This window comes from Neophocaena asiaeorientalis, unplaced genomic scaffold, assembly GCF_003031525.2.
Source record: "Neophocaena asiaeorientalis asiaeorientalis breed wild unplaced genomic scaffold, Neophocaena_asiaeorientalis_V1.1 scaffold256, whole genome shotgun sequence".
Lineage (NCBI taxonomy): Eukaryota > Metazoa > Chordata > Mammalia > Artiodactyla > Phocoenidae > Neophocaena > Neophocaena asiaeorientalis.
The window spans coordinates 66,252-76,831 of NW_020185324.1; positions in this window are offsets into that span (position 1 = coordinate 66,252).

A 10,580-nucleotide genomic window follows, 5' to 3' on the forward strand; every position below is an offset into this window, starting at 1 on the left:
CAGGACAAACAACCAGCAGGATAGAAACACAGACCCACCCATCAGCAGACAGGGTGCCTAAAGCCATACTGAGCTCACAGTCACCTATAAACACACCTCTTGACATAACTCTGCCCACCAGAGGGACGAGACCCAGCTCCACCCACCAGTAGGCAGGCACCAGTCCCTCCCACCAAGAAGCCTGCACAAGCCTCAGGACCAATTTCACCCACCAGAGGGCAGACACCAGAAGAAAGAGGAGCTACGATCCTCCAGCCAGTGGAAAGGAGACCACAAACACAGAAAGTTAGACAAAATGAGGTGGCAGAGAAATACGTTTTAGATGAAGGAACAAGATAAAAACCCATAAGAACAACTAAATGAGGAGATAGGATAATGATAGTAAAGATGATCCAAGATCTCGGAAAAAGATCTCGGAAAAAGAGGCACAGACAGAGAAGTTACAAGAGATGTTTATCAAAGAGCTAGAATATTTAAAGAACAAACAAATGGATATGAACAATACAATAACTGGAATGAAAAATATACTAGAAAGAATCAATAGCAGAATAACTGAGGCAGAAGAACGAATAAGTGAGCTGGAAGACAGAATGGTGAAAATCATTGCCCCGGAATAGAATAAAGAAAAACAAACAAGAAAAGAAATGAGGACAGTCTCAGAGATTTCTGGGAAACATTAAATGCAGCAACATTCACAATATACAGGTACCAGAAGAAGAGAGAGAAAGGACCTGAGAAAAATTTGAAGAGATTACAGTTGAAAACTTCCCTAACATGAGAAAGGAAATACTCACTCAAATCCAGGAAGTGCAGAGAGTCCCATACAAGATAAAAACAAGGAGGAACACGCCGAGATACATATTAATCAAACTGACAAAAATTAAAGACAAATATTAAAAGCAACAAGGGAAAAGCAACAAATAATATACAAGGGAATCCCCATAAGGTTATCAGCGATTTTTCAGCAGAAACTCTACAGGCCAGAAGGGAGTGGCATGATATATTTAAAGTGATGAAAGGGAAAAACCTACAACCAAGAATACACTACCCAGCAAGGCTCTCATTCAGATTCAACATAGAAATCAAAAGTTTTCCAGACAAGCAAAAGCTAAGAGAATTCAGCACCACAAAACCAGCATTACAACAAATGCTAAAGGAATTTCTCTAGGTGGAATAGAAAAGGCCACAACTAGAATCAAGAAAATTTTGCATGAGGAGGCTCACCAGTAAAGGCAAGCATAAAGTAAAGGTAGGAAATCATCCACTCACAAATATGATATCAAAACCAGAAATCAGAGCTTCCCTGGTGGCGCAGTGGTTGAGAGTCCACCTGCCAATGCAGGGGACACGGGTTCGTGCCCCGGTCCGGGAGGATCCCACATGCCGCGGAGCAGCTGGGCCTGTGAGCCATGGCCGCTGAGCCTGCACGTCCGGAGCCTGTGCTCTGCAACGGGAGAGGCCACAACAGTGAGAGGCCCATGTACAGCAAAAAAAACACAAAAAACAAATAAAAAACAGCAATCAAGAGAAGACGAGAGAACAAATGCAGAATATTGGAAATTTATTTGAAATTAAGAGATCACCAACTTAAAACAATCTTGTACACATATAGACTGCTATATCAAAACCTCATAGGAACCACAAACCAAAAATCTACAATAGATACACACACACACACACACACACACACAAGCAATCTAAACACATCACTAAAAATTGATATCAAATCACAAGAGAAGAAAACAAAAGACGAAGGGAAGAAAAAAGACCTTCAAAAACAAATCCAAAACAATTAACAGAATGGCAATAAGAACATTCATATCTATAATTAACTTAAACGTAAATGGATTAAATGTTCCAACCAAAAGACACAGACTGGCTGAATGAATAAAAAAACAAGACCTCTATATATGCTGTCTATAAGAAACCCACTTCAGATCTAGGGACACATACAGACTGCAAGTGAGGGGATGGAAAAAGTTATTCCATGCAAATGGAAATCAAAAGAAAGCTGGAGTAATAATACTCATATCAGACAAAATAAACTTTAAAATAAAGACTGTAACAAGAGACAAAAATGAACACTATAGGGGCTTCCCTGGTGGCGCAGTGGTTGAGAATCCGCCTGCTGATGCAGGGGACATGGGTTCGTGCCCCAGTCCAGGAAGATCCCACATGCCGCAGAGCAGCTGGGCCCGTGAGCCATGGCTGCTGAGCCTGCGCATCCGGAGCCTGTGATCCGCAACAGGAGAGGCCACAACAGTGAGAGGCCCGCGTACTGCAGGAAAAAAAAAAAAAGACCACCACATAATGATCAAGGATCAATCCAAGAAGAAGATATAACAATTGTAAATATATATGTACCCAACATAGAAGCACCTCAATATATAAGACAAATGCTAACAGCCATAAAAGGATAAATTGATAGTAACACAATAATAGTAATACCACATTCTCATCAATGGACAGATCATCCAAACAGAAAATCAATAAGGAAACACAGGCCTTAAATGACACATTAGGCCAGATGGCCTTAATTGATATTTGTAGTACATTCCATCCAAAAGCAGCAGAATATGCTTTCTTATCAAGTGCACATGGAAGATTCTTCAGGATAGATCACATCTTGGGCCACAAATCAAGCCTCAGTAAATTTAAGAAAACTGAAGTCATATCAAGCATCTTTTCTGATCACAATGCTATGAGATTAGAAATCAATTATAGGAAAAAAACACTGTAAAAAACACAAACACATGGAGGCTAAACAATATGTTACTAAACAACCAATGGATCGCTGAAGAAATCAAAGAGGAAATCAAAATATACCTAGAGATAAATGACAATGAAAACACGACAGTCCAAAACCTTTGAGTTGCAGCAAAAGCAGTTGTAAGAGGGAAGTTTATAGCAATACAATCTTACCTCACGAAAAAAGAAAAATCTCAAATAAACAACATAACATTACACCTAAAGCAACTAGAGAAAGAAGAACAAACAAAACCCAAAGTTAGTAGAAGGAAAGATATCATAAAGATCAGAGCAGGAATAAATGAAATAGAGAGGAAGAAAACAATAGCAAAGATCAATGAAACTAAAAGCTCGTTCTTTGAGAAGATAAACAAAATTGATAAACCTTTAGCCAGACTCACCAAGAAACGAAAGAGAGAGGACTCAAATCAATAAAATTAGAAATTAAAAAGTAGTTACAACTGACACCACAGAAATACAAAGGATCATAAGAGACTACTATAAAACAACTATATGACAATAAACTGGACAACCTAGAAGAAATAGACAAATTCTTAGGAAGGTACAACCATCTAAGACTGAACCAGGAAAAAACAGAAAATATGAACAAGTGAATCACAAGTATTGAAATTGAAACAGTGATTAAAAATTTTCCAACAAACAAAAGTCCAGGACCACATGGCCTCACAGGAGAATTCTATCAAACATTTAGAGAAGAGTTAACACCTATCCTTCTGAGACTCTTCCAAAAAATTGCTGAGGAAGGAACACTCCCAAGTTCATTCTTTGAGGCCACCATCACCCTGAAACAAAATCAGACAAAGATACCACAAAAAAAGAAAATTACAGGCCAATATCACTGATGAACATAGATGCAAAAATCCTCAAATCCTCAACAAAATACTAGCAAACCAAATCCAACAATACATTAAAAGGATCATACACTATGATCAAGTGGGATTTATCCTAGTGATGCAAGGATTCTTCAATAGCCGCAGATCAGTCAATGTGGTACACCACATGAACAACCTGAAGAATAAAAACTGTATGATCATCTCAATAGATGCAGAAAAAGCTTTTGACAAAATTCAAGACCCATTTATGATGGGTCTCTAGAAAGTGGGAATAGAGGGAACTTACCTCAACATAATAAAGGCCATAGATGACAAACCCACAGTTAACATCATTCTAAACAGTGAAAAGCTGAAAGCATTCCCTCTAAGATCAGGAACAAGGCAAGGATGTCCACTCTCGCCACTTTTATTCAACATAGTTTTGGAAGCCCTAGTCATGGCAATCAGAGAAGAAGAAGAAATAAAAGGAATCTAAATTTGAAAAGAAAAAGTAAAACTGTCACTGTTTGCAGATGACATGATACTATACACAGAAAATCCTAAAGATGCTACCAGAAAACTACTAGAGCTCATCAATCAATGTGGTAAAGTTGCAGGATACAAAATTAATACACAGAAATCTGCTGCATTTCTGTACACTAACAACAAAAGATCAGAAAGAGAAATTAAGGAAACAATCCCATTTACCATCTCATCAAGAAGAATGAAATACCAAGGAATAAACCTAGCTAAGGAGGCAAAAGACCTGTACTCTGAAAACTATAATATGCAGATAGAAGAAATTGAAGATGACAGAAACAGATGGAGAGATATACCATGTTCTTGGATTGGAAGAAGCAATATTCTGAAAATGACTATACTACCGAAGGCAATCTACAGATTCAATACAATTACTATCAAATTACCAATGGCAGGCTTCCCTGGTGGCACAGTGGTTGAGAGTCCACCTGCCAATGCAGGGGACGCGGGTTTGTGCCCTGGTCCGGGAAGATCCCACATGCCGCGGAGCAGCTGGGCCCGCACGGGCCTGTGCGTCCGGAGCGTGTGCTCCGCAACGGGAGAGGCCACAACAGTGAGAGGGCCATGTACCGCCAAAAAAAAATTACCAGTGGCATTTTTCACAGAACTAGAACAAAAAAATTTTAAATTTGTGTGGAAACACAAAAGACCCCGAATAGCCAAAGCAACCCTGAGAAAGATAAACGGAGCTGGAGGAATCAGGCTCCCTGACTTCAGACTCTACCACAAAGGTACAGTAATCAAGACAGTATGGTACTGGCACAAAAACAGAAATATAGATCAATGGAACAGGATAGAAAGCCCAGAGATAAACCCACAGACATATGGTCACCTTATCTTTGATAAAGGAGGCAAGAATATAGAGTGGTGAAAAGACAGCCTCTTCAATAAGTGGTGCTGGGAAAACTGGACAGCTACATGTAGAAGAATGAAATTATAACATTCTCTAACATCACACAAAAAAATAAACTCAAAATGGATCAAAGACTTAAATATAAGATCGGACACGATGAAACTCTTAGAGGAAAACATAGGCAGAACGCTCTTTGATATAAATTGCAGCAATATCTTTTTGGATCCACCTCCTAGAGTACTGAAAATAAAAACAAAAATAAACAAATGGGACCTAATTAAACTTAAAAGCCTCTGCACAGCAACGGGAACCATCAACAAAATGAAAAGACAACCCACAGAATGGGAGAAAATATTTGCAAATGATGAGACCAACAAGGGATTAATCTCCAAAATTTACAAAAAGCTCATGTAGCTCTATGCCAAAAAAGCAACCCAACCAAAAATGGGCAGATCTAAATAGACATTTCTCCAAAGAAGAAATACAGATGGTTAAAAAGCACATAAAAAAGATACTCAACATCACTAATTATCAGAGAAATACAAATCAAAACTACAATGAGGTATCACCTCACACCAGTCAGAATGTCCATCAAAAACTCTACAGATAATAAATGCTGGAGAGGGTGTGAAGAAAAGGGAACCCTCCTACACTGTTGGTGGGAATGTAAACTGGTGCAGCCACTATGGAGAACAGTATGGAGGTTCCTTAAAAAACTAAAAATGGAACTACCATATGACCCAGCAATCCCATTCCTGGGCATATCCAGAGAAAACCATAATCCGAAAGGATACATGCACCCCAATGTTCATTGCAGCACTATTTACAATAGCCAATATATGGAAGCAACCTAAATGTTCATTGACAGAGAAATGGATAAAGAAGATGTGGTACATATATACAATGGAATATTACTCAGCCATAAAAAAATGAAATAATGCCATCGGCAGCAACATGGATGGACCTAGAGATCATCACAGTAAGTGAAGTAAGTCAGGCAGAGAAAGACAAATATCATATGATATCACTCATATGTGAAATCTAAAAAAAAATGATACAGGGCTTCCCTGTGGCGCAGTGATTAAGAATCCGCTTGCCAATGCCGGGGACATGGGTTCGAGCCCTAGTCAGGGAACAAAGATCCCACATGCCGCGGGGCAACACAGCTACTGAAGCCCAAGCACCTAGAGCCCGGGCTCCGCAAAAAGAGAAGCCACCGCAAGGAGAAGCCTGAGCACCACAAAGAAGAGTAGCCCCCACTCGCCACAACTAGAGAAAGCCTGCGTGCAGCAACGAAAACCCAACAAAGCAATAAATAAATAAAATTAAATATTTTTTTAAAAATGATAACAAATGAACTTATTTATAAAACAGAAACAGACTCACAGATATTGGGAACAAACTTATGGTTACCAAAGCCGAAATGTGGAGGGGAGGGATAATTCAGGAGGAGCTTGGGATGAACACACAGGCACTACTATGTATAAGATGGATAACCAACAAGGACCTACTGTATAGCTCAGGGAACTCTACTCAAAATTCTGTGATAACCTACGTAAGAATCTAAAAAAAATGTATATACATATAACCGTATCACTTTGCTGTACACCTGAAACTAACACAACATTGTAAATCAGCTATAAGTCAATTTTTTTTAAAAAACCAAAAACTTAGTTTCAAGTTTCCAAAATCTGGAGAGATTTTAGATGGACATTCCCAAAACATAATTATTCCTGTAGCGTTTACCTAAAAGCTCTTTTTTTCCCTTTCACTCTTAGAGATCACACATGATTAAAGTTCCTGAGAGCCCAGGTAAGTCATTTACATCTCAAAGGCACAAGAAGAGAAATACCAGTTTCTTCTAGAGTGGAACAAATTACTTAAACCAATTACAAAAGGCTCACTTGGATGCAACAGCAGAGCCATTAGGGGCCACTGTTCTCCAGATCTCTTGGCAGCCCCCATTCCGCAAGGATAGCCACCACAAGCCCCACATACTGGTGGACGACCACCCTGGGACTTCCCCCGCAACTTTCAGGAGCACCCCTGGAACTTCTGGGCCACAGGAGTTAGTGGACGGCCCTTGCAACATTCCATTCCCCGTCCTGTATTTCCCGACATCTCAGCGCTCACAGGAGCTTCCTCGGTCTCCTGGCTGCTCCTCCAATTAATGGGCTGCTCCCCGCGGGCCTACAAGGCCTGTACTCGCCCAGCTTCAAGACCGAAGAAAGAGCCCGGGGTCAGCGACAAAGATATAACGGTTTAACCGATGGGGGAGCTTACTTGTCTGGAGCAAGGTCCTGGAGCGACACCACACCGTGTGCGGCCAACACTGAGCAGGACGGAAGCAGGCTGCGCTTCCGGGTGGGGAGGAAGACGCTGGTTATAGGGGGACTGACTGCAGGTGCGCTCATTGGTTACCAGGGAAACCGGCAGAGGGCACGCCCCTCACTGCCCCCTTGATAAGAACAATCCCCAGCTGGGGCCTGGGGCGAGTATGTAAAAAGATCAGTCAGGTAAGTAGAGTATAGGTGAAGCAGGCATTGGGCAAGCAGGGGTTATACAGAGATCAAGAGAACAGTCATCTTGGGTGGCCTGACCATACACTGGTGAATTATGAAGGGTATTGTGAAGACTGCCTGCTAGTAAGATAGCTCATAATAAATGTTAGTCATGATTACTATTTTGCAGTCATACACTGGTGTTAATGTTTCAATTCCCGTGGGTTCCAGTGGTGTTTCCTTTACCTTCCCATAGTTCTGCAGACAAAAAAAAAATGTTGCCTGCCATTTCAGTGAACAAAGAATGTTGCCCGCCATCAAGCCATCAGTCACTGCAGCTGCCCCTAATTGTGAGCACTGAGGAGAATTCAGGGTGGAGGAAAACAGGAGACTAGCTCTAGATGGTTAAGATGCATATCTAAGGAACACTGTCGATGGAGCCCAGAACTTTGCATCTTCTCACACATAGAAAAACACTGAAATCATTACCTTGAGATGTCTGTTTTTTGTGATCAGTCAGTAGTAATCTTTTGATGTTGTACTACATGTTTTTTTCAACAAAAACTCGTATATACCCTGGCCCCTACCTTACCTCTTCGGAACAGTCCCTCAGAGCTATGAGAAGCAGGCAAGAGAAATGTAACTTTGCATTTATTATCATTATTGTTGGTCTGTCCCCCTCTCACCACTCAGCATTCTCTCCTCAGCACCTGGCTCACTGCTTGCTACTCCGTAGCTCAATAAATACCAGCTGAATGAATGAGAGGATGAAAGCTCCTGCAGAGAGAGAGAAATGGAAGAAATGTGGTACATTCTGGCTCCAGACTTGGCTTCCCTTGCAGAACCCCAGAGATGAAAACCATGTAAACAAAGATGCCCTTGTCCAGGCCCCTAGCCTCGCCCACCCTTTTTTGTTCTCTTCTGCATCCAGCCGAGCCTGGGGGGAGGTGGAGATGCATTCCTTTATTCTGCTTCCCCAGTTCCTCTCCTGCTGGGTGGAGGCAACAGCTACCCCTTTCCTCTGCCAGTTCTTCCTAATCGTGAGGGATTCACCAAAGCTTGAGGCCTTCTCGGTGTGGGCTTCTCTGAGAGGGGAGCCTTAACTGTCAGCCACCCTTGGAGACACGTGGGTGCAGAGGGAAGGGTGTCTTCCTGCCCTCCCCTTCCCAGTCCATTAATCCCTCCCCATCCATCAATGTCCACACAGAATTACACAGAACTGGGAAACTCAGGCTAGAATGAGAACCCCAACCAGAACCACCTAAACTGTGGGCTGCACGTGAGCCAAGAACTCTTTGTTCCTGGTCCCTGACAAGAGCAAGTTCAGATTGAGGGTGTTTTGAAATGTTAACTGGGTTGAGTTCTATTATGACTATTGAATCTAATAATTTAATAAGGGGGTTGAATGAGCCACTGAGCCACCGAAAGATATGGAGGAAACAAATGCATATAGACGAAATGCAAGAAGCCAATCGGAAGAAGCTCTCTGCTGTGTGCTCCAAATATATGACATTTTGGAAAAGGCAAAACTATGGAGGCAGTAAAAGGACGAGTGGTTGCCAGGGGTTCCAGGGAGGGAGGGATGAATTGGGGGAGCACTGAGGATGTTTAGGGCAGAGAAACTATTCTGTATAATATTTTAATGGTAGATACATGTCATTATTCATTTATTAAAACCCACAGAATATACAACACCGAGAGTGAACCCTTGTGTAAACTATGGATTTGGGGTGATAATGATGCATCAATGTAGGCTGGATTATGACGCATGTACCACTCTGGTGAGGGATGTTGACTGTGGAGGAGACTGTGCTTGTGGGGGGGCAGGAGGTCTATGAGAACACTCAGTTTGGCTGTGAACCTAAAACTGCTCTTAAAAATAAAGTTTATTTAATACAAGGTTGGGGTGGGTTGTATTTTGTATGTCTTTTTTTATATTACGGTCATTTCTTTTTCCTGGCAAATCAGTGCTATGGACTGAATGTTTATGTCCCCTCAAAATCCGTATGTTGAAGCCCTAATCCCCACATTTTTGAATGTGGAACCTTTGGCAAATGACTGGGTTTAGATGAGGTCATGACGGTGAAGCTCCCATGATGGGATTAGTGCCCTTTAAGAAGATGAAGAGATCAGAGCCCTCTCTCTCTACCACATGAGGACACAGCAAGAAGGTGGCTGTCTGCCAGCCAGGAAGGTGGCTGTTCTCACCAGATGCTGAATCTTCCAGCACTTTGATCTTGAACTTCCCAGCTTCCAGTACTGTGAGAAATAAATAATTCTGTTGTTAAAGGCACCCAGTCTACAGTATGCTGTTACAGCAGCTTGAGCTAAGATAGCTTTTAGTCAGTTTGTTATAGTTTACAAAAGTTTTTGGTCTGTGACAGATTGGAGGGAAAAAAACTGATTCTTCATCGCAAATAGTGAGAAGCTCTGACCTGCACCAACAGCCCTAGTCCAGGAGCCGGAAGCACTGGTCTCCTGCTGCTGCTCTGTATTTAGCTCTCTGCCTCAGTTTCCCCATCTGCAAACTGAAGGGGTAGAGTGACCAGACCTAGCAAATGTGGCTGTTCAGCAAATGCTGGTTCTTTCAGTAAATATGGGCTACCTCAGGCAGTTAGGGGCCATGGACCCCTTCCCTACCCCTCACCGTTTGTTGGGACATTCCAGAGAAAGCAAGTCTTGGGGAAATTCTGCCAGCCAGACACAAAACCTCACTGGCAAGTGTGCACGAAATAGGTTGTAAGCTTGGGCAAGACTTGCTCTGTCTGAGGACACTGGGACACACAACTTGCGTGAAAGGTTGAGGCAGAGGCAACAGTATTCTGGAGGAGCAGCCTGTGTCCTGCACCATGCCATGACAGTCTCCTGAAGTGGGGACCAGCCTCTCACTCCGCACCGGTGCAGAGGTAACACTGACTGTCCAGTGCTTCTAGCTAGCAAGATCTTGAACATCACTTACTTCCCCAGTGAAAACATATTCCAAACACCTCTCATACCAATTAGTCAACCTTCTGGTGTAATTTTTTTTTTTTTTTTTTTTTTTTTTTTTTTTTTTTGCGTACATGGGCCTCTCACTGTTGTGGAGCACAGGCTCCGGACGCACAG